General features: G+C 44.2%; 1 long non-coding RNA gene across 2 annotated transcripts; it reads right to left on the reverse strand.

Moving 5' to 3' along the window:
* Nucleotides 1-2803: 2803 nt before the first annotated feature.
* On the reverse strand, nt 2804-21704 carry LOC123366642. 2 transcript variants are annotated; one of them, XR_006578165.1, is made up of 5 exons: nt 21659-21704; nt 9120-9289; nt 6559-6892; nt 6087-6149; nt 2804-2914 (listed from the first exon to the last, which is right to left on the reverse strand). It is a non-coding gene; the product is annotated as an uncharacterized LOC123366642 (long non-coding RNA). The 2 variants fall into 2 exon arrangements; XR_006578164.1 differs by lacking the exon at nt 6087-6149 and having other exon boundaries at nt 2838-2914.
* Between the last annotated feature and the right edge of the window lie 1426 nt (nt 21705-23130).

Genomic DNA, 23130 nt, shown 5'->3' on the forward strand with positions numbered 1-23130 from the left:
AGGTATGACTTTAAAAGCATATTTAAAGCACATTATATTTCCCAAAATGATGCACCAATAAAAATGGGGCCCTTTTGATACTTCAGTGACTGATTTCCCACCCACAATTATGACTAGTAAGTACTAAACTGAAATTGCGTAGATCTTAACTACTATAATCTTCAGATATGTGGTGAAATATTCCTCTTTTACTATATATATATAATGAGAAACACGTGGGGCTGTGGTGCACTTTCACAATACTTTTAGTTGGGCAGTGGGTGGGGGGTGGGTGTCAAAGTTGTATTTAGCAACTAGATTCAGTAGTAGTCACATGTTTCCAGAAACTGGTACTTTTTTGGATAAGGATAAGCAGCCTTGTTTTATAGTACAGAAAATATTTGTTTTGCTGACAGTAATTTGGAAATCAGATATCTGAGATAGTTATTGCTTAGCCACCCCTCATGACCCCAGCACAATACTCCTGTCCTCTCCCTCCTAGTCGCCATTCCTGATACCCAAATCTGAATTCCGTATCTGAGAGCTGTTTAGGCTAAATTTTTGGGACACACTGAAGACCCCTCCGCCCCCCAATAATTGCATCCTGACAACCAGCAAGGGAGAGTCTTCACTAGGGGAGAAGTGTGTGTGTGTTTAACTGGAGTTAAATAACACAAGGTAAAATCCTGAAGAAAAAGCAGTTTGCAGCTTTCATCGGAGTGTTTGCAGGTCAAGTTAGACTACGGGGGGAGTGTTTTACTTTGACAGCCTAACTCGGTAGGGTTTACCTTGATCTCCTACCTCATGTGATAACTACAAACTGCCTTGTCTTCAGTAGCATTTTACCTCATGTTATTTAACTCGAGTTAAATAACTCTTTCCCCTAGTGAAGACAGAGGTAAAGAGAGTCGGTGAATGAGTGTGAACGTAGTGCTGCCGCTTTGCTGAGAAGTGTGTGTGTTTTAAGAGAGCTATCGTTTGCATACAGAAAAGGCTTCATTTTGCAAATAAACCCAGGAGCTATGGTATCTTGGCTAAAATAGTTGCTTTTTTGACACTCAGTGAATGTCTGCTTGCCTGGGTGTTGGCCTTGGGTAGATAGTGGAGGAAGGGTGCCTTTGGTAAGGGGAGAGAAATAAAACGAGGACTGAGCCACAGCATGTTGAGTAAGGGCTGTGGGATCACTGAAGCAATGACAGTTCTACAGTGTGCTCCTCAGGCAAGGCTGTGCTAGTCTGCTGCCTGCCCACGGACTGCACACATCTGCGGGCTAAAACTCAACGGATAGACTAGCCCTAGGATACAGGGAAATGTCAAACATGATTAAAGCAGCTATTTCTATCCACACCTAACCTCTGTCAACTACTCTTCTGTTATTTTCTTCCCAAATGTTATGCTACTTTAAAATCAGACTGTGTCCAAAGATCCGTAATGCACACAGTTCTAGAGAGCTTTAGTTGCAACCTTATTCTTCCATCTGATCCATTTTGGAAATCCAACTATAGAGATGTTTCCTGATTAACAAAACATTGCCTCTAATACCTACACCTCACCTATATATTTGCAAACCTATCTGAAATAGTTTTGTGAAGGAGTTAGAGCCCCAACTCATCACATTACTCTTGATGCTAAGAGGATCCGATCAGCATTACAGCAGCATATAGTAGAAAATGATTTCTCCTTAACCGAAGAGGTTGGGTTTTTTTCTTTTTTTCATGCCACCTTGAAATAGTCAGAAGGCCAGCATGCATTAGGCGTGAGCAGCATATTTCAGGGCACTTGAGTCAAGCTAAAGTCCTTCAAGCATCAGTTTGTAATTAGAAATGAGAGTAGAGGCATGGTCCTTAAATCCTGATTAGAAGTCACTTAAAATAATTACAAAAGCGATGCATGCAATTTGAATTATTCACACACTGCTAGGGAGCAGCTAATCCTGATTGGTGAGCAGACATTGCCACAAAACATTCTTGAAACTGCTAATGTAAAATTTAACACATTTCAGAAATTCACAAGTCAGATGCAAAAACAAAAACCAGCCCAGAGCTTAGAGAGCCAAATCCTCAGAGGGTGTAAATTAGCATAGTTCCACTGACTTCTGTGGAGTTCATAAGCTCTATTTACAACATAATACTGATCTATTATTTGTATTTGCCTGAACCCTTCTCTCCCTATGTCTTAACCTCTTCCTTCTGCCTGCCCCTTCCTAAGTTTGTCTGATTTAGGGTATGTCTACACTGCAGTTAGAACACCCCTGGCTGGCTGACTCAGGCTTGTGGGGCTATAAAATTGCAGTGTAGGTGTTCCAGCTTGAACCGGAGCCCAAAAGTCTACACTGTGATTTCTATGGCCTGCAAGCCTGAGTCAGCTGACACTGGCCGGCCAGGGGTGTTTTAATTGCAGTGTAGACATACCCTAAGTCTGTAAAATTGTCCGCATCAGTGAGCCTTGTCTCTATACCTTCTGAAAAGTGCCTAGTACAATGTGAGTAATTGTTTAAGGATGAGGTTAGAAGTATGAGGGATTTGCTAATGTGGTTTTTTTTTTTTTAAATCTGGACAGTGTGACACGCACGTTATGTAGTGTAGTTGTCATCTCAAGGCAACCATCCACAACACATTGATCATTGCTACATTTATCTGCTTAATCACATCATTCGCATGACTCATCAGAAGCAGGGAACGACCAGTTTACTTTTTCTGGCTAGTATACAATCATCCTGAATGTGTTTTCTGATATTCTAATTCAATAGCCTTGTAATACTCTGCACTGGACAATGAAATGTCTTTAAAAGCTTTTGTGTTGCTATTGTCTTCAGCAAAAAAAGCTTTGCAGCAAAAAAGTCTTGATTTTTTTAATCACTCTGTAGGTGGGGATAGCTGTTCTATTACCATAATTTGCTTTTCAGTCCTTGCACAAGTTTTGATCCATTCATAATCTGCAAAGAAAAATCAGAATTCTTACTAACTCTTTTCCCCATTTTTACAACTATTGTTTATTGAATAGGAGACCAGCAGGCAACAACATGAGTGTGAGGTTTATAAGATACTCATTTTTCTTGCTGGTTTGCAAGAAGGTGTAAGTACTTTTTAAGTTCCGACTGCCTTTTGGCACTATTTACATAGCTCCTTAATTGTCACAGGTGCCTTACAATGACTAGATTTTTATTAAACCAAGAATAAAACCTCTGCGCTAAATTTCCGACTTAAGTAGAAGACAGTACAATAATAAATCTCTTCTGATTCATGGTGTATATTATGACTCTGAAACATTATGAGCTATGGTGCAATCAGTACTCATTATTTATACAGTGCCAGAAGTATGCATAGTGCTTAACAGGCATGAGATGACATAGCCTCTAAAGATCTTGTAATAAAAAGGTCTTCCGACAATAAAAGAAGAGCGGAAGAGGAATATGACAGTCCTTGTAACTTAGATTATATAGGTTAGGAATCCTTATTGTTTTCATGGTGAAGTCAACACAAAGGTGGCAGAAGGAACATGTCCATTTTAACATATTGGAACCTGGCATTTTTGCAACTAAATGTATTAATTTGTATGCATGTCTGCCACTGATCTCTACAGGAAGGAATATCTATTATGTCTGCTCAACGTATCCATTCCCTCTATTAGCTAAGTTAGTCAAGGTTGCTTTATTATCACACCAGGCAGAGATTTGTGTGTGTTCATGTGAAGATCTGTGGTGTTCGCTGATGGACCAGCTTGTTTGTCTATTCACAGATCCTTAAGCTGCTTATATTTTTTCCAGGGACTGATAGAAAAACTGGCCTGTATGAAAGGGAAAGGTTGAGCATGTGTCCTAAAAAGGGTAGAAAATGGGACGGTACAGAAGTTAATATGAAGATTTGTGTTCCCCTCTAAAAATCTGTATATTTGCAAATGATGGGTGAACAAATTAGATTACACACTAACCTATACGTTCAAATGCAACTCTCGCATTTTAAAAAAATTTCACATTGACATTAGAAAATATTTAATTTTATTATTTGATTTCTCTCTAACTGAAGGCACATTTTGGATTTACAGTTAAACCCTGTTATCTCGACGGCCTAGGGGTTTGCCAAAAGCCATCGAGATAACCAATGATCGAGATAAACCCCTATCCACCCCCCCACCCCCTCCCTGCCCCCTTACCGCGCTGCCTGCACGTGGCTGGATCCGGCAAAGCGGAGCCGGGCGGGACGGAACGGACGACGGACGGGCGGGCGGGGAAGCGGAGCCGGCGGATGCGGGCGGCAGGCGAAGCCGGGACCCAGGTTATGTGGGGCGGGGACGGGCAGGGACCAGGTTATGCGGGCCGGGCGGGCGGGCGGGGACAGGCAGGGACCGGGTAGCTGGGCGGGCGGGGAAGCGGGGACCGGCGGGCGGGGAAGCGGAGCCGGCGGGGCGGGCGCAGGAGAAGGCCGGGACCAGGTATGTGGGGGCGGGACGGGCGGGGACGGGCAGGGACCAGGTTATGCGGGCCGGGGGGCGGGCGGGGACAGGCATGGGACCGGGTATGCGGGGGCGGGGAAGCGGGGGACCCGGCGGGGGGGAAGCGGAAGCCGGCGGAGCGGGGGGCGGGGCGGCAGGAGAAGCCGGGACCAGGTATGTGGGGCGGGGACGGGCGGGGACGGGCAGGGACCAGGTATGCGGGCCGGGCGGGCGCGGGCGGGGGACAGGCAGGGACCGGGTATGCGGGGGCGGGGAAGCGGGGACCAGCGGGCGGGGAAGCGGAGCCGGCGGGCGCGGGGCGGCAGGAGAAGCCGGGACCAGGTATGTGGGGCGGGGGACGGGCGGGGGGGCACGGGCAGGGACCAGGTATGCGGGCCGGGCGGGCGGGCGGGGACAGGCAGGGACCGGGGTATGCGGGGGCGGGCAAGCGGGGACGGGCGGGCGGGGAAGCGGAGCCGGCGGGCGGGCTGCAGGAGAAGCCGGGACCAGGTATGTGGGGCGGGGACGGGCGGGACGGTGGGGGGGGACGGGCAGGGACCGGGTATGCGGGGCCGGCTGCGGTGCGGCGAAGCGAAGCCGGGCGGAGGGGCGGCGGGCGGCCAAAGCGGGGGAGCCGGGCGGGCAGGCGGCAGGCAAAAGCGGGGGACCAGGTATGAGGGGACGGGCTGGCGGGGACGGGCAGGGGACCTGGTATGCGGGGCGGGCTGGCGGGCGCGCGAAGCGAAGCCGGCGGAGGGGCGGGGGCGGCAAAGCGGGGACCCGGCGAAGCGGAGCCGGGCGGGCAGGCGGCAGGCAAAGCGGGGAACAGGTATGCGGGGACGGGCTGGCGGGGGACGGGCAGGGACCGGTGTAAGCGGGGCCGGGCTGGCAGGGACGGGCAGGGACCGGGGTTGTATGCGGGGCCGGTTTGCGGGGGCGGGGGGACGGGCAGGGACCGGGTATGCGGGGGGTGGGGCGGGCGGCTGGGGACGCGGGGAGCGGGGCGGCGGCTGGGGGGAACCGCGCGGCTGGAGAGCCAGGGAGCGGGTGGCTGGGGACGCGGGGAGCCGGGCTCGAGATATTAGGGTTGGGCAAATCGACATAACAGATGAGAAGCCCATAAGATAAAGAGGGAGTTTGGCGGTTCCACTTCTAAAACCTCGAGTTAATAGGATTGGCAAGTTAACCGAGGTCGACATAAATGGGTTCGACTGTATTTTACAATTCATCATATCAGATTCTAACAATTCTTTACTATATTACCTTAAATACTAAAATAGCTGGTACTTTCATGTTTTAATAGCAGGCTGAATATTCTTATGGGATTCTTTGAGAGAACTAAAGTTGTTTTGGATTCTATTTGGATTTGTCTCTCTATAGAAAGTGTAACCACTTTTTTTTTTTTTTTTTTTTAAGAGAGAGAATTGCTTTCTGAGGCTTCTTATTTTTAGGAATCTCTGGAAAGGACTCACAGGGACTATTCTGTGGCTTTATGTCAAACTTTTAATTACAAAGTGAATGAATTTCTGATCCATGGTGTAATTAACTTTGTTTCGTACTTGATTTGTTACTGAAATGAGCTTTGAATTAGTTGGTTAAGCATCGATAATAAGAAAAAAAATCATGTCTTTGGGTGAAATATTTAGATTTAATTATGAGATGAAATTATTACTTACTATCTATATTGGGGTAGTTACTTGCAGCTTCAATCACAGATCAGGACCTCAGTTTGCTAAGCACTGTACAAACACACACACAAAGACAGTCCTTAAATATAGGTGGCAATTCACAGTTGAGCTCATTGCCATTGATACTTGGGAACTCTGTTCAAGAATTACTTGAGTTTTAAATTGAACATGACAGGAATATGCAAAGGCAGCACTATTGCTTAATTACACACAAAAAACCTACTTTAAAGAAAACTAAGGTTGTAAATTCAAACACTCAAAAGTTAGGCAATTCCAGAATTAAAATTGCATGTGCACAAAACCCCTATGAAGGGGAGACTGCTTATTCCCATTTTACAGATGACAAACTGAGGCACAGAGAGATTAAGGTCAAAAGTAGCCACTAAATTTGGGGGTCCAATCTGAGATACACAGGACTTGGACTTTTTTTTCAGGGTACTTAGCATTATATGGCACTTACATGTTCAAAGCACAGCTCACATTGATTTTAGTTGCAGTTGTGGGTGCTCAGTTCTTCTGTATCTCAGACTTCAGGTTGAACACCAAGCTACTGAAGAACACACAGTAAGTAACCATGTGTGAAAAGTTTGGTTTAAATGACTTGCCAGCATCACATTAGAACTCTGTAGCAGAGGCAGAGATAAAATCCAGTGCTCCAGGGCAGCATTCAACTTCCTTTCTCTTCCTGCAATCCCTGCCTTATTCACCACACTCCTTCCAACTTCTGCAACAAATGAGGCAGGGGCTCTTAGATTCACTGTGCAACTCTGATTCATTCCCAGAGCAACTCTATCCTGTGGAAAAAATAGTCTTTAATTACATGAACACATACTATCATAATGCACATGTGCAAGGAGGCCGAATTAAGGTTGGCTAGGGAACCTTAATTCTGGTATTTCCTAACTTTTTTGAGTACGTGACATTGCACCCTTCATCTTTTAATGGGGTGGGTGGGTCTGTGTGGAGGAGATTTCCCAGGATTTTGAAAAAGCAAACTGAAAAAACAGAAAATAAATCATGTGACATCATAATGGTTCATCACCAGGGTTGAAACCTGTAAGTTCACCACACAGACGTCTGCCACGTGAGTTAATGAGTAACTGATCGAGGAGGACATCCTGCTATTGCTGTGTGCACTAAAAGCACAAGTGGACTTGACACAGACATTGCCATTTGAGTTTTGCAGATATTTGCTGACAGCAAAGGAAGGGTGAAAGTCTGGAACCCAGGATTCCAGTCTTCACACTCTAGTGGGCCCAGACTCTTCTTACAACTTTGTCCCCACCCCAAGATTGATCCTTTCTGCCCCTTCCCTTCCACTCTGTGCTAGTCCTGTCTCTACTCCATCACTGACTGCTTGTCCTAGTCCCATGCTCCTCTCCTAGTTAGTTCCAGTCTCCTTACACAGTAAGTCATAGTCTCATCCATCCAACTTCCTTCCTTGTACTAGTCCCAGTCTCCTTGACCAGCCAATCCCAGTTCCCTTCCTCACTCCCTGATGTCTTACTCACCCATGTTCTCCATCCTCATGGCTCCCAGTTTTCTCACCGGACAACTCATCCAAACTGTGTCCTCAGCTCCTTATCCCAGTCTCTTTGCCAAGGCAGTTCAAGTTCCCCCTTGCTCACTCCTGATCCGTGTCAGACCTGTCTCCTCTCTTCTCCCACCTCCCTGCCCCCACCAGCTCCTTGTTTCCCTCCCTGGCTTCTAATAATAGAATATAATGGTTGGAAGGGACCTCAGGAGGTCATCCAGTCCAACCCCCTACTCAAAGCAGGACCAACACCAACTAAATCATCCTAGCCAGGGCTTTGTCCAGCTGGGCCTTTAAAACCTCTAAGGATGGAGATTCCACCATCTCCTTAGATAACCCGTTCCAGTGCTTCACCACCCTCCTAGTGAAATAGTGTTTCCTAATATCCAGCCTAGATCTCCTCCACTGCAACTTGAGACCATTGCTCCTTGTTCTGTCATCTGCAACCACTGAGAACTGCCTCACTCCATCCTCTTTGGAACCCCCCTTCAGGTAGTTGAAGGCTGCTACCAAATCTCCACCCCAAGGTTTCTTGTCCCAATCTACTCTTCTGAAGTGCCCTAGTCTGGCTCTCATCTCTTCTGCATTTGAATTGGATGCTTGCTCCTCATTGCCTGAGTGCCTGCAAGGTGGGGTGGGGGTGTCATTGAGACTTCACAAGAGAGAGGCTCCCTCACTAGTGCCGGCTTCCTCCTTTCCCCAGGGGTGCTCAACCCCTAATCAGCCCCAGGCACTGCCCCCACTCCACCTCTTTCCCCAAGCCCCCCCAGTTCCACCCCCTCCCCCAGGTGCACCCTGCCCTTATGCCTCCCCCCCTCCAGCATGCTGCAGAACAGCATGGGTGGATGGGAGGCACTAGGAGGGAGATGTGGAGCTGGCTGCCAGTGGGTGCTGAGCAGCCCTGCAGCTCCTATGGAGTCGGCACCTATGGGCTCCCTACTGTAAGTTCCAGTGTCCAGCTGGGAGCAGTCACTACAAAAAAATCTGGCATTGTACTGTAGTTCTGGGCTGGAGGGAGCATACTCCGTTGATCTGTAGGATGGCAGGTGCATGGCCCAGTCACGCACAGGCTGAGACCTGGAGCATGCTCACTGCTCTGTGGGAATGGTGCATGTGTAACATTTGAATAGGCCGTGGGCTAGAATTTACTTCACTCTCCTGTCTTAGTGCTTAAACACAGCTCCTATAGAAAATTGCATGGAGACCCAGGATTCAGTCACTGAGGATTTTCAGCAAGGATTACACAGTCAACCTCCCAACAATCAAGTCCAAAAAGAATTAAATCAAGTACCAACTTTATAAAATCCTATAATAAAGAAACATAATAGCTTAATTCTACTACATAGTAAGGCTATTTCATAATCCACATGAATTATCTTTAGTTTTACATAAATATAAACAACTCCCCCACAAATCTAAAGAGGTTAGTCCCCTCAAACACACAGTGGGAAGTAACTCAGAGTTCCAAAAGCTTAGCTTGATTTCACCTGAATCTCAGCTAGAGTTTTTGTTCGTCAACCATCAGCTGAGTCAAAAGCACTGCAGCACTATCTTCCCTCCTCTAGCTGACAGAAATTTCCATCTGGAATCCAGGCAGACTGTTTCTCCTCCTCTTCTGGACTGTGGAATTGCTCTATTAGTATGTCAGCTCCCCAACCTAGCAATCAATCAGTATTAAGTATATAAATAAAAGACCTTTTTACAAGAAAAATACAGAACGGAGAATACCAAAATATAGATAACTTTTCCCCCAACATCACATTTAACTGACAAGAGAGTTGGTGAAGCCTACTGGTTAAAACAATTTAACTAAACCTGTTTAGCTAAAATCAAATAACATTCAAGGCAAACAGTTGAAATAAAAGAAGTTTTCTCTCCCAAGTTCCTGTTCCTTTAACTAACACTGCCAGGGCTTGCCTGGGTTGGATAATTAACAATAGCACTAATCTGCTGCAAAATGCTTCTGAGTTAGGGGAAAGCAGCCTCTTTTCTGCTCCTGTGGCTGAGCTTCTCCCAACATAGCCATGCAGGTCACATGCCCTTACGTAAACCAGCTGTCCTGACTGCTCGCCCTCAATGGTGTCCGAGTCCAGTTAGGGGGAACCTGTCCCAAACTACCACACCCAATTCCAAAAATTTCTGGGTGTGGAATGCTAATTGTGTATCAACCTAGCAGCAATTACCCAGATCCAACTCACTCCTCTCTCCCCGTTCTTTCTAGATCTGTTCAAGATATCTCCCTGTTAAGCACATTGGTTACACATGTGCAGTCAAGACAGTACTAGGAGCTTTGAGAGGCTCAAGCATGCTCAGTGAGGATGGAAATTTTGGTGATTTGAGCTGTTAAGCTCTAGCAAATCTCTCCTGCCCATGTGAGAACTGACACATTTATTTTATTTTACTTTTCATATGTTTTAACAGGCGGTGCTGCCAACCCCACCTATTATACCCTATAGCAGCATTTGCTGGTGGCCTGTGGAGAGCTGGTACATTGAATGAGGCTGAAATCCTGTACCAATCACATAATTGAAGACTATCATAATGTATATGAACAAGGGGGTTGAGCTAACCTGGCCATGAGCAAATGCAGTCTGGAAAGTAGAAGGATTCTAACCATCAGTGGAGTGAGGTTCTAGAACAGTCTCACACTAGGGGTTGTGGGGGTAAACAATGTAGTTCCAAGAAAGAGGTGGACAAATCTGAGTGAGATTGTATGACTCGGTGTTTGTCAAGGTTGGGGGCAGGGCTTAGCAGCCTTGCGGGTCCGTTTTTATTTGTGTCATCCGTTCCTAAAGCTCATGCTTCAGGGCTTCTGCCAATCATCTGCAGGGGTCAGGAAGGGACTTATTTTTTCCTCCAATATATTCTGGGGTGGCTTTATTTTTTTTTTCTTCCTCTGAAGCACGGTCATAGCTGGAGATAGGACACTGGGTCAGGGCTCTGAGGTAGCACTGAACATTATCTCTTTTGGGTCCTTGGCTGGCTGGCTCTTGCTCACGTGCTCAGGGTCTAACTGATCACCATATGTGTGGTGAAGAAGGAATTTTTCCCCAGGTCAGATTGGCTGTGACCTTGAAGATTTTTCAACTTCCGCCACAACATGAGGTAGGGTCATTCCCCAGGATCATCTGGATGTTTATTTATTCAGTTCTCTGCTACTGCAGGGTCCTCAGGCATTGATCCATCTCAGGCCCTCCTAATCTTTGCCTATGGCACATTAGAGTTTAGTATACTGGGGTCTAATTTTTGTTGTTTGGTTTAGTCTTTGGGTGCTGCATGGAGTTGGTGGGAGTTGGTGGCTTGTAATAAACAGGAGCTCAGACTAGATAATCTGTGGTCCCTTCTGGCCTTAAACTCTGACTTTGTTAAGGTTTCATGGAGAACCTTAAATCTGGCATTTCCCCATGCTGGTTCTGGAACTTTAATGTTCTATTTTAATTCTTTCAAACATAGTGTCTATCTGTGAGGCACTGCACAGAAAGAATGCAATGAATTATGAGAATACCCCAAAGAGCTAATATACAACGCAGCTTTGCTATCTGTGTATTTCAAAATATGGTCTGTGCTTATTGACATACCAGTGTAACTCAATGGAAATGTTTTAGTTATGAACGTCTGTCTATAAATGTTTATTCATTCCCAAAAATTAAAAATAGATTTCATGTACTGTAGGGCAACCAAGATCACAAGACATGAATGGGAACATAATGCTTCACAATTAAAAATGCTTTAGCAGTGCAATTCCCCATGACATTACATGCTCTGCTAGAGGAAAGAAACAAATTTAAAAAAAATCATTACTGAAAAGTGGAAAAAGTCATTCCCTATGCACAAAGTTAGCATTTAATATATCCTCAGCTGTCTATGAAAAATAATGAAATGTTAGTTTGAGGGCTGGAAAAACATTGTTAGATTATATTTTAATACAACGGGAGGGGATGCAGTAAATTTCATGCTGTAAGATAAACAGTGGTGCCTGTGACACTTGTCAAGCATGCTCACAAGCACTGCCTTTCAGTTGAAGGAACATGGTATGTATTTACTGAAACATGATTGTACGTTTTTAGCAGGATGCTTGGGAAATTGGGTATATTGCTTCAATGGTGATAACAGAGATGTGTGTCTAATACCCTATAAGCTGACAAAAAAATAATAATAAAGTTAGGGGCTAGATCCATGCCAGGGTCTTCATTAACTTCTGCTGCCAGAGACCCTGGTTAGAAAGCATGGTAATGGAAAGATCACAAGGGGAGGAAAGTATAAGTATGAAAACGTAGCTGTTGTCAGATGTTTGGCTGCATGTGTGTGTTCGCTCTGTGTGCTGTCCCAGCTCTGCACAGACAGCTGGCACAGCAGACCTTGATCAGACTGCCAAATAACCATAGATGCTGACTTCCCTTCTACCCAGGGAGTGCTCAACCCCCCCCGACTCTACCTCTTCTCCAAAGCTCCTGCCCCGCCTCTTCCTACTGCTGCTCCACCCCCTGCCCCACCTCTTCCCACCCCCTCCCCTGAGCACACCCCATCCCTGCTCATCCCCCTCCCTCCATGAGCTGACCTGCACACCGTGAAACAGGGGCTGCTAGTGGGGGAAAGGTGCTGGAGGGCAGGCGGGAGCGTGGCTGCCAATGGGTGCTGAGCACTTGCTAACTTTTCTGCATGGGTGCTCCAGGTCTGGCACCCATGGAGTTGGCACTTATGCAAATAACTACAGACTCAGTTCGTAGCGAAGGCACTTAGGTTCATTGTCAACCAAGCATGGTTCTAATGTCCTGGCTCAATGATTACAGGTACACTAAGGCCTTGTCTACACTGCCACTTAACAGTGATGCAACTTTCTTGCTCAGAGGTGTGAAAAAACACCCCCTTGAGTGCTGCAAGTTTCAACGCTGTAAAGTGGCAGTGTAGACAGTGCACCAGCGCTGGTAGCTACTCCCCTTGTGGAGGTGGGTTTTTTAAATCACTGGGAGAGCTCTCTCCCAGCACTGGTGCTGCGACTACACAGCTACGTTAAAGTGCTGCCGCGGCTATTGCAATGGACTAGCTCAGTTAGTGGTGGGACTTTCCACTATCCCCTAGGCCAGCCAAAGACAATTCCTTTGAGATACCTCTTTATACACCAATACAAACAAGTTACATATTGCCCCTGAAGTGGCTAGGTGCCACCCTCTGATGTAACTAACCAGCACCCATTACCTTGTACCTATTGGTTTGATCAAAACATCTTTATCCATCATGCTGTCATCCTGACCTTGTCTTTAAGATGAGTCAGCATGTTCCTCTTATCTTTTGGGGAATGTGTTTGTACCAACTTGGTATTAGGGTTTTCCGGTACTACCCTTCTGGAATGTGTCTGCAAGAGTATTTTCTGCCTAGCACTTCTTAGGAATGTGTGTTTCTGCAATATCAGCCATGTTCTTGCCGGAATCTGCTCACAACTTAACTTTGCTTTATATCAGCAAAGCTTTGACCACTAGTTTAGCCCAGGCCTCATATCAGGCTTCTGACACAAGCACTTATGTCTCAGGTTCTCTTCCTACTACAGTAGCTATCTCCCTTGCACATGAATAGCCCTAAAAGTGGTGACATTGACTGGGAAGTAGGTATGACCAGGACAGGGTTTGAGCTGATTTAAACACCTTTGCACATGTTGAGCTACCACTCGGAGACTAGAGGAAGACTGGCAGTTAATACTCTTGTCCTTCCTCAGAATGAACATTTCCTAGTCTGTAAGGGAAGTGTGTGGGGGGAAGTGATTCTCATTGGTGCAGCCCAGTCTAATTCACATTTCACTGTGCCACGTTGTTGTTCTAGCCCTGTATCTATAGGAGGTATAGGACAACATGTATGACTCAGATTTTCAAAGGATTCAATCCTCTTAGGCCCCTTTGAACATCTCGGCCTATATGTTTAAACAAGTTATGTATATCAACATAAAAACAAGTCAAAATAAATACTGTGGCAGCTAACTAAATGTGATCTGAATTTCTCCATGGTGCTGAGTACCAACACTTCTCACTGAAACTGAGGTTTGCTGTGAGTGCTCAGCATGTCTGGAAATGGAGCCACTTTTGTTTTAGGTACCCAGAAATGGAATTGGAAGCCTAACTTTAAGCACTCAGGTGTCAAAATATTGGCCATAGTTCAGCAAAAGTTTCCTTTTCTAAATATAACCTTTCATTTTCCTCACAGTCCTCCGAGATAGGAAAAATAAAATGCCACCCTCCTCACTGTGTTTCTTGCAAGATGGCTGATAGCTGCTTTTAAAAAAAAAAAACCTTAGAAAAACATTCTATTCAGGAGCAATTCTGGCTGAACAATGTGCATTTTCAGCAATTCTTTTCTCTTGGTTACAAAGGAAATTTATGAAAAGCTCCATCTGCTTATTTCCTTCATGAAGTTATAATTCTGGTTGTGACCTCCTAACTATTTTCACAGCAGCCAAAGATGTCTCAAACAGATATCAGAAACAAAGCCTTACATTTCACGAAAATAACTCGGGTGGTGATGAAAAAGGGGAGAGGAATAGAAGTGTGGTATGCTAAGCAGAACTGTTTCTAAATAGGATGGTTCCTCAAAATTCTCCATAAGCTGCCAGATGAACTCTAAAGGCTTGTGTGTTTCAGCAAGTACAAGCTATGCTTCAGCAAGTCTGAGTGTAAGTGACAATAACATTAAGTGAATATTGCCCACTTCTGTAAAAAGAGCAGTAGGAAAAAAAAATAAATCACACTTGTCTAAGGATTCAAGAAAAGGGTGATTTGTGGGTGGATGAGATTTAAGTGTCATATAAATAATCTGACTTGTGTTTTTTGAGACAACTGGAAGCTGCTTTAGAAAGCAATAGAGACATAAGATTCAGTGCCTATAGCAAGGCTTTATAGTAAGTATATACACTGCTGGAATAGATGAAAAGCAAATATCATATTTCTGGCTTGACATTTGTACAGTACATGTAGTCCCAATGACAACAGATAAACAGCAATAGATGTAACTTCTTGGTACAGTAATGTGACAATGAACATTACCTTGTGTACACGTATTGGTAGAGAATTGCTGTAGACGGAATATATTTAGGTACCTTCATTGTTAAAAATATTTTATAAAACAGAAAATTTCTCTAGAGCTTCAAAGTATTACACTAAAATTAAAACGATCACAAGTCACTGCTATACAATAATACTTTAATATCATGTTTATGTACAAATACATATTGTAGATAACGAGTATATGGAAGATCTCCCAAATGAGATCCAGAATTAGATTGTTCTATGTGGGAGTCATTGGCAAATTACAGATAGGATCTGATGCAAAGTGATTCAAAATATAGGAAAATCTTTTAATAATAATACTTATTTGTGTACTTTCTATTTTGCAACCTGTAGAGCTTTATCATTTTAAATGAAATCTGAAAATGCTTGTTTTTCCTCTTGCCTCCACGTTCTGAAGTGGCTCTCTAAAGCACTTTTCAATATGTATCTGCCCTGAGGTCAGTTTAAATGACTGGGGAAATAAGGCCTCAATTCTGCAAATGTGTATGCATGTGTTTACCTTTCACTTCAATGGGAGAACTCACATGCTTGAAGTTAAGTATATGTATAGCTAGCTTCCAGGATGAGGGTCTATGTTTGTAAGCAAAATCTTCTCCTCAGATATTTGGATAGCCCATTCCATGATGTGATCCACATCTCTGGTGGAGTGATCTTGTTTAGTGAAGGTGGTTTTAAGTGTTTTTGGTGTGTATTGTGGACTTCCTCTTCAGAGCAAATTCTGTGGTATGTGAGTGCCTGGCTATAACATAGATGGAATCCTTGGTTTGTTTTGGGGTGGCTGATGGATCTGTGGAAGTTTCTGCCCACTAACCCTTAATTGCCCACTTCAATTTAAGTGGTCTCCTACAGCTTGTGTGATCCCCTTATGGCTAATCTGTCCCAGGTTGTATTTACCTTAAAGAGTTTCTCAGGTTACATTGCTCAGACCTGAAGAAGAGCTCTGTGAAACTTGTCCCTAGTACCAACAGAAGTTGGTCCAAAAATAAATTACATTACCTCACCTACCTTGTGTCTTTCATATCCCAGGACCAACATAGCTACAAACTGCAAACAACTAAAGATTAACTGTATTACATAATTTCTCTCAATTGATCTGCATACTCATTTGTCTGATACTAATTCATTTGAACTGACATTAGGACAATTCTGCTGCTGCTTTAAAACATGTTAACATTCTATGTTCAGAGATCCTTTATGTATTTTTACTGCCATTTCATAGAATCATAGAATATCAGAGTTGGAAGGGACCTCAGGAGGTCACCTAGTCCAAACCCTTGCTCAAACCAGGACCAATCCCCAACTGTCCCCAAATCATCCCAGCCAGGGCTTTGTCAAGCCTGGCCTTAAAACCCTCTAAGAAAGGAGATTCCACCACTTCCCTAGGTAACCCATTCCAGTGCCTCACCACCCTCCCAGTGAAAAAGTTTTTCCTAATATCCAGCCTAAATCTCCCCCACTGCAACTTGAGACCATTGCTCCTTGTTTTGTCATCTGGTACCACTGAGAACAGTCTAGATCCATCCTCTTTGGAACCCCCTTTCAGATAGTTGAGAGCAGCTATCAAATCCCCCCTCATTCTTCTCTTCTGCAGACTAAATAATCCAAGTTCTCTCAGCCTCTCCTCATAAGTCATGTGCTTCAGCTCCCTAATCATTTTTGTTGCCCTCTGCTGGACTCTTTCCAATTTTTCCACATCCTTCTTGTAGTATGGGGCCCAAAACAGGACACAGTACTCCAGATGAGGCCTCACCAATGCCAAATAGATGGGAATGATCACATCTCTTGATCTGCTGGCAATGCTCCTACTTATACAGCCCAAAATGCCGTTAGTCTTCCTGGCAACAAGGGCACACTGTTGACTCATATCCAGCTTCTCGTCCAATGTAACCCCTAGGTCCTTTTCTGCAGAACTGCTGCCTAGCCACTCGGTCCCTAGTCTGTAGCAGTGCTTGGGATTCTTCCGTCCTAAATGCAGGATTCTGCACTTGTCCTTGTTGAACCTCATCAGATTTCTTTTGCCCAATCCTCTAATTTGTCTAGGTCCCTCTGTATCCTATCCCTACCCTCCAGTTTATCTACAACTCCTCCCAATTTAGTGTCATCTGCAAACTTGCTGAGGGTGCACTTCATGCCATCCTCTAGATCATTAACAAAGATATTGAACAAAACCGGCCCCAGGACTGACCCTTGATACCGGCTGCCAACTGGACATGGAGCCATTGATCACTACCCATTGAGCCTGATGATCTAGCCAGCTTTCTATCCACCTTATAGTCCATTCATCCAGCCCATACTTCTTTAACTTGCTGGCAAGAAGACTGTGGGAGACTGTATCAAAAGCTTTGCTAAAGTCAAGGAATAACATGTCCACTGCTTTCCCCTCATCCACAGAGCCAGTTATTTCATCATAGAAGGCAATTAGGTTAGTCAGGCATGAATCCATGGTGAATCCATGCTGACTGTTCCTGATCACTTTCCTCTCCTCTAAGTGCTTCAAAATTGATTCCTTGAGGACCTGTTCCATGATTTTTCCAGGGACTGAGGTGAAGCTGACTGTCCTGTAGTTCCTAGGATCCTTCTCCTTCCTTTTTTTTAAAGATGGGCACTACATTAGCCTTTTTCCATTCATTTGCGACCTCCCCAGATCGCCATGAATTTTCAAAGATAATGGCCAATAGCTCTGCAATCACATCTGCCAACTCCTTTAGCACCCTTGGATGCATTGCATCTGGCCCCATGGACTTGTGATCCTCCAGCTTTTCTAAATAGTCCCAAACCACTTCTTTCTCCAGAGAGGGCTGGTCACCTCCCCATACTGTGCTGCCCAGTGCAGTAGTCTGGGAGCTGACCTTGTTTGTGAAGACAGAGGCAAAAAAGCCATTGAGTACATTAGCTTTTACCACATCCTCTGTCATTAGGTTGCCTCCCCCATTCAGTAAGGGGCCCACACTTTCCCTGACCACCTTCTTATTGCTAACATATTTGTAGAAACCCTTCTTGTTACTCTTAACATCCCTTGCTAGCTGCAACTCCAATTGTGATTTGGCCTTCCTGATTTCACTCCTGCATGTCTGAGAAATATTTTTATACTCTTCCCTTGTCATTTGTCCACACTTCCACGTCTTGCAAGCTTTTTTGTGTTTAAGATCAGCAAGGATTTCACTGTTAAGCCAAGGTGGTCACCTGCCATATTTACTTTTCTTTCTACACATTGGGATGGTTTGTTCTTGAAACCTCAGTAAGGATTCTTTAAAATACAGCCAGCTCTCCTGGACTCCTTTCTCCCTCATGTTATTCTCCCAAAGGTTCCTGCCCATCAGTTCCCTGAGGGAGTCAGTGTGCTTTTCTGAAGTCCAGGGTCTGTATTCTGCTGCTCTCCTTTCTTTCTTATGTCAGGATCCTGAACTCGACCATCTCATGGTCACTGCCTCCCAGGTTCCCATCCACTTTCGCTTCCCCTACTAATTCTTCCCTGTTTGTGAGCAGCAGGTCAAGAAAAGCTCTGCCCCTAGTTGGTTCCTCCAGCACTTGCACCAGGAACTTGTCCCCTACACTTTCCAAATACTTCCTGGATTGTCTGTGCACTGTTGTATTGCTCTCCTAGCAGATATCGGAGTGATTGAAGACCCCCTATGAGAACCAGGGCCTGTGATCTAGTAACTTCTGTTAGTTGCCTGAAGAAAGCCTCGTCCACCTCATCCCCCTGGTCTGGTGGTCTATAGCAGACTCTCACCATGACATCACCCTTGTTGCTCACACTTCTAAACTTAATCCAGAGACTCTCAGGTTTTTCTGCAGTTTCATACTGGAGCTCTGAGCAGTCATACTGCTCTCTTACATACAATGGAACTCCCCCACCTTTTCTGCCCTGCCTGTCCTTCCTAAACAGTTTATATCTATCCATGACAGTACTCCAGTCAAGTGAGTTATCCCACCAAGTCTCTGTTATTCCAATCACATCATAATTCCTTGACTGTTCCAGGACTTCCAGTTCTCCATGCTTGTTTCCCAGGCTTCTTGCATTTGTGTATAGGCACTTAAGATAACTCATTGATTGATTGTCCGTTTTCTCAATATGAGGCAGAAAAAAGTCATTGAAAAAGAAAAGTATATGATATTCCTTGATTTAAATTTTTACTTTTAATATTATAAACATACAATTACAACTTCCTGGGGGGTTTACCCAGGTCTGGGTCCTATTATTTGAGGTGCTGTATAGGCATATAGTAAAAAATGTGGTGATTATAGCCTCTGTGTTCATCTGTAAATAGCATTTGCTTTGTGGCTAGTTCTCCAGACAATATTTTTCTTATTTCAGCACAGGTATAATTGAATGTCCCTTAGTTCATATTGCTCAGCCTCCTGACATTTTATATCTTGCATTGCTCTCTAAAAAAATTAACGTTGTTTTTTTTTTTATAAAGAAAAATCTAGGTGTTTTTTTTTTTAAACTACAACGTTTGGTAGGTTCGTATAGGATTAGATTATTTTTGGGGTTCTTCCAGGCATTTCAAATGAGTTTCTGGTTAGTAGCGGCTTTAAGTTGTTGCCTTCCCTTGACCTTCCAGTAGGCTCTAGCTGTTCCCCCAATCTTGATGTATCTCCAGAGGTTGATTTCTTCCCTTGTAATTCTTCAGTAAGGTTTGGACCCACTTTCTTTACCCATCAATCTCCACTTGGTCTGTATTGCCCTTTATTAAGGGCCTGATCTAAAGCCCTTTAAAGTCAATGGGAAGACTCCCATTTATTTCACTGGATTTTGAATTCAGTGCACATCCACACTGTGACCCTGCCAAATACCCCCAAATGTCTCCTTTCACACAGTTATCTTCTCTCCTCCTAAATTTGAAGATCCACTGCTGGATCAAACAGCTGTCATCTTCTGTACCGTATAATGAAATCCGGAGTATATATCACACAGCACAAGCAAGTTGAATTCAACTTTCTAAAGCATATGATTTGAAAGCAGAAAGTCATCATAAATTCATAGTTTCATTACTTTGGCAAGCTTTAAGCAACGGTATATAACTTTGCCCTCATAAAAATCTTGCTCTAGATCCTTTTAATACATGATTAGCTCTTTTTGTATTCCAACCACCCATAGAAGCAATTGAACTTGTTACTCTTTCTCAAACCATCCCTATGCTGAAATTTTTTTCTTTTAAACTATTGGCATATTTAATGGGAGTGGAACACATCAAGGGGAGAAGAATAGAGACTGCAGAATGCGCACTGAATATTTTGTTTCTTTAAGATGAGACAGCATCAGTAGATTAGAAATTTTTCCCAATAGATAGAGAAGGGTGATTTAAGCTTACACAATAACTTTTCTTACTGACTGTGTTGCCCGTTATTTTACAATCTTGAAGAGTATGTGTGATGAAATGGGTCTTTCATTTTTTAGAATGTTACAATAGGAAGCTCTTGCCTCCCCTATGAAGCTTTCAGTCATTCTGCCATGTAGTCACAGCCAATATTTCAAAAATGAGTCTGGGCTGCTATTCAGACTCACCACTGTGCCGCCTCCATGACAGATGGCATTCAGTTATGCAGAGGACACAGCTGAAAGTAAGTTGTGGAGGTGTGATTCCACTGTAAAGATCTAGTGCTGCTGTTCGGGCAAACTCCAGTGCAGGAAGGTAACAGCTTTAAATTCCTCTGATGTACATTAAAGAGTTTATTCACCCATTACACAAAGGCCTTGAATATATTGCAATGCCCATTAACACAAATGGAAGTTACCTGACTGCCATAAAATCTCTTGAAAAGACAAGGTGTGTGAGGTACTATATGAGGACCTACTTCTGTTGGTGAGAGAGACGAGAAGTTGGTCCCAAAAAAATATTACTTCATACACATTGTTGGTCCCAGGATATTAGGGAGACGTGGCTACAACTACACTGCGTGCATAAAATCTCTCGTACATTCAAAGAATAGATCTGTGAAATCTTGGTTGCAAAGATGGGGGTGAAAATATATTATGCTAAAAGATGCTAATGTCTGGCACGTTAGTGGTCATTGATGTTTAAGCACGTACAGAAAAATCTCACCCAGAGAGTTAAGGGTATCTTGTAGGTTAAAACATTCTTCTTTGTCTAGGGCTACTAGACCTTTCTGAGGTTTCTTTCCATTGCAAAGCAGCTGCACAAAAGAAGGGTAAACAGTCAGGCTCCAGGACATGTACTCTCAGGGCTTGTCTCTACTTACTGTGCAGCTATGCTGCAGTAGTGCTTTGTGAAGATGCTACCTATGCCAACCTGAGAGCTTCTCCTGCCAGCAAAGGTACTGCACCTCCCTGAGAGGAGGTAGCTAAGTCAACGGGAGAAGCTGTCCCATCAACATAGCACTGTCTAGACTGGGGGTTAGGTTAGTATAACTACAGCGCTTGGGGGGGGTTGGAAACTCCACACTCCTGAGCAACATAGTTATACCTACATAAGTTTGTAGTGTAGACCAGGCATCAGTGATCACCCTTGCTCTAGGGATTTTCCATATGAAAAGTGCTGAGGCTGAGGGGGGAAAAGGTGTACAGAGTGTGTGTAACTGGTTGGATCTTTTTTGAGACTTACTTGAGGCCCCAGAGAGGAGCAGGACAGCTGCTTCTGGGAAGAGGACAGAGCTGTAAACCTGAAGTTTTTTAGCAAGATGGGGTTGCCTATATGCAGTCTATTACCACTCCTGTAGTAAGAGAATCTTTATTTACTGACTTCCACATAAGTGATTTCTGCTGCAAATGGGAAACTGACCTGCAAGTCCCCGAAGGCTACCATTCATTGAAGGGGAAACTGTGTAAATCCATTTATTTATATTTTCATATTGTGGTATCTGGGTGTATGATGTAACTCTTTCTATAAATCAACTTATATAAAATACTTATGAAAAACACCAGGCAAATATCTTACAGGAAAAAGAAATTCATCCAGTAGTATCTCTCTAACCTCATTTGGCATCTCTTAACCCCATCACATCCTTACCCTTTATCTTCCCTCCAATCAGTCTACTCCCTCCCCAGGAAAAGTCTGGGGAAACAGAGAGACAGATCCTTCAGCATCTCCTGAATGTCACAATGCCTGTACTCTGAACCGACAAAGGAAAAGAATTCCAGATTGTTCACTAAGAAGATCCGCTAGTTCAAGCAGACATTATGGACTTGATGCAAAAATTAGCATGTGATAATCTATGGCTTGTGTTAAGCAGGAAGTCAGATGATAATGGTCCCTTCTGATCTTAAAATCTATGTATCCTTAGAGCAGGCCCATCCAGTTATTCCAATTACTGAGTTAATGTACAAGGGTAGCCATGAGCCAAAGTATTTAGGGCTTTAATTTTAATTTTAAAATACCATCTTTAATATTCACCTGCAAGTTAATTGGCCATACAGAGAAAAGCACAGGTGTAAAGTGCATGAAATTCTGTTTAGCAACCTACATTTTCTACATTTTCCCCCCCACGACTCTTGATGATCAGGGCCAGCTTCAGGCGCCAGCCCAGCAAGCAGGTGCTTGGGGCGGCCAATGGAGAGGGGTGGCACGTCCTGCTCTTCGGTGGCAATTCAGTGGCGGGTCCCTCACTCCCTCTCGGAGTGAAGGACCAGCTGCCGAATTGCCGCAGAAGACTGAAGCAGCAGCGGTAGAGCTGCAGATCGCGATCGTGGCTTTTTTTTTTTTTTTTTGCTGCTTGGGGTGGCAAAAACCCTGGAGCTGGCCCTGTTGATGATAAGCTGTTCCAATGGGTAATTACTCTCCAATGGTTAATTATTCTCCTTATTTCCAGTGTGAATTTGGATTGTGTTATCTCTTCCTCTTCTAAATTGAAGAGCCAATTATAAAATATTTGTTCTCCATGTAGATATTTATAGGCCTTAATCAAGTCACCCCTTAATCGTCTAGTTGTTTAGCTAAGTAGATTGAACTCTTTGATTAAAGTATGAGAAAATGTCTTACAATGATGGACTCAATCTCATGGCCCTTCTCTGACCCCTCTCTTCCTTAGCAACATTCTTCTGTGGTCACCACAACTGGAAGCAGTGGTCACACCAGTGCCAAAAGTAGAGGTAAAATATTCTCTCTACTCTTACCTGAGAGCACCCTGTTTGTCTCCTAGGACTGCATTAGCTCTTTTGGTCACAGTGTCATGCTGGGAGCTCATGTTTCACCATGACCCCCAAAAATTTTTCAGAGTCACTGCTTCCCGTGACAGTCCCTCATCCTGTAAGTAAGACCTGCATTCTGTGATCCTAGATGTATTAAAACACACACTATTTGCTTGAGTCCAGATGATCAAGCAATCCAGATCGCTCTGAATCAGTGACCTGTCTTCTTCATTATTTACCACTCCCCCCAATTTTTGTGTCCTCTGCAAAGTTTCAGTGATGGTTTTGTTTTCTTCCAGGTCACTAATAAAAATGTTAAATGGCATACAGCTAAGAACCAATTCCTGGGAGACC

The sequence above is a fragment of the Mauremys mutica genome, chromosome 1, assembly GCF_020497125.1.
Source record: "Mauremys mutica isolate MM-2020 ecotype Southern chromosome 1, ASM2049712v1, whole genome shotgun sequence".
NCBI classification, from domain to species: domain Eukaryota; kingdom Metazoa; phylum Chordata; order Testudines; family Geoemydidae; genus Mauremys; species Mauremys mutica.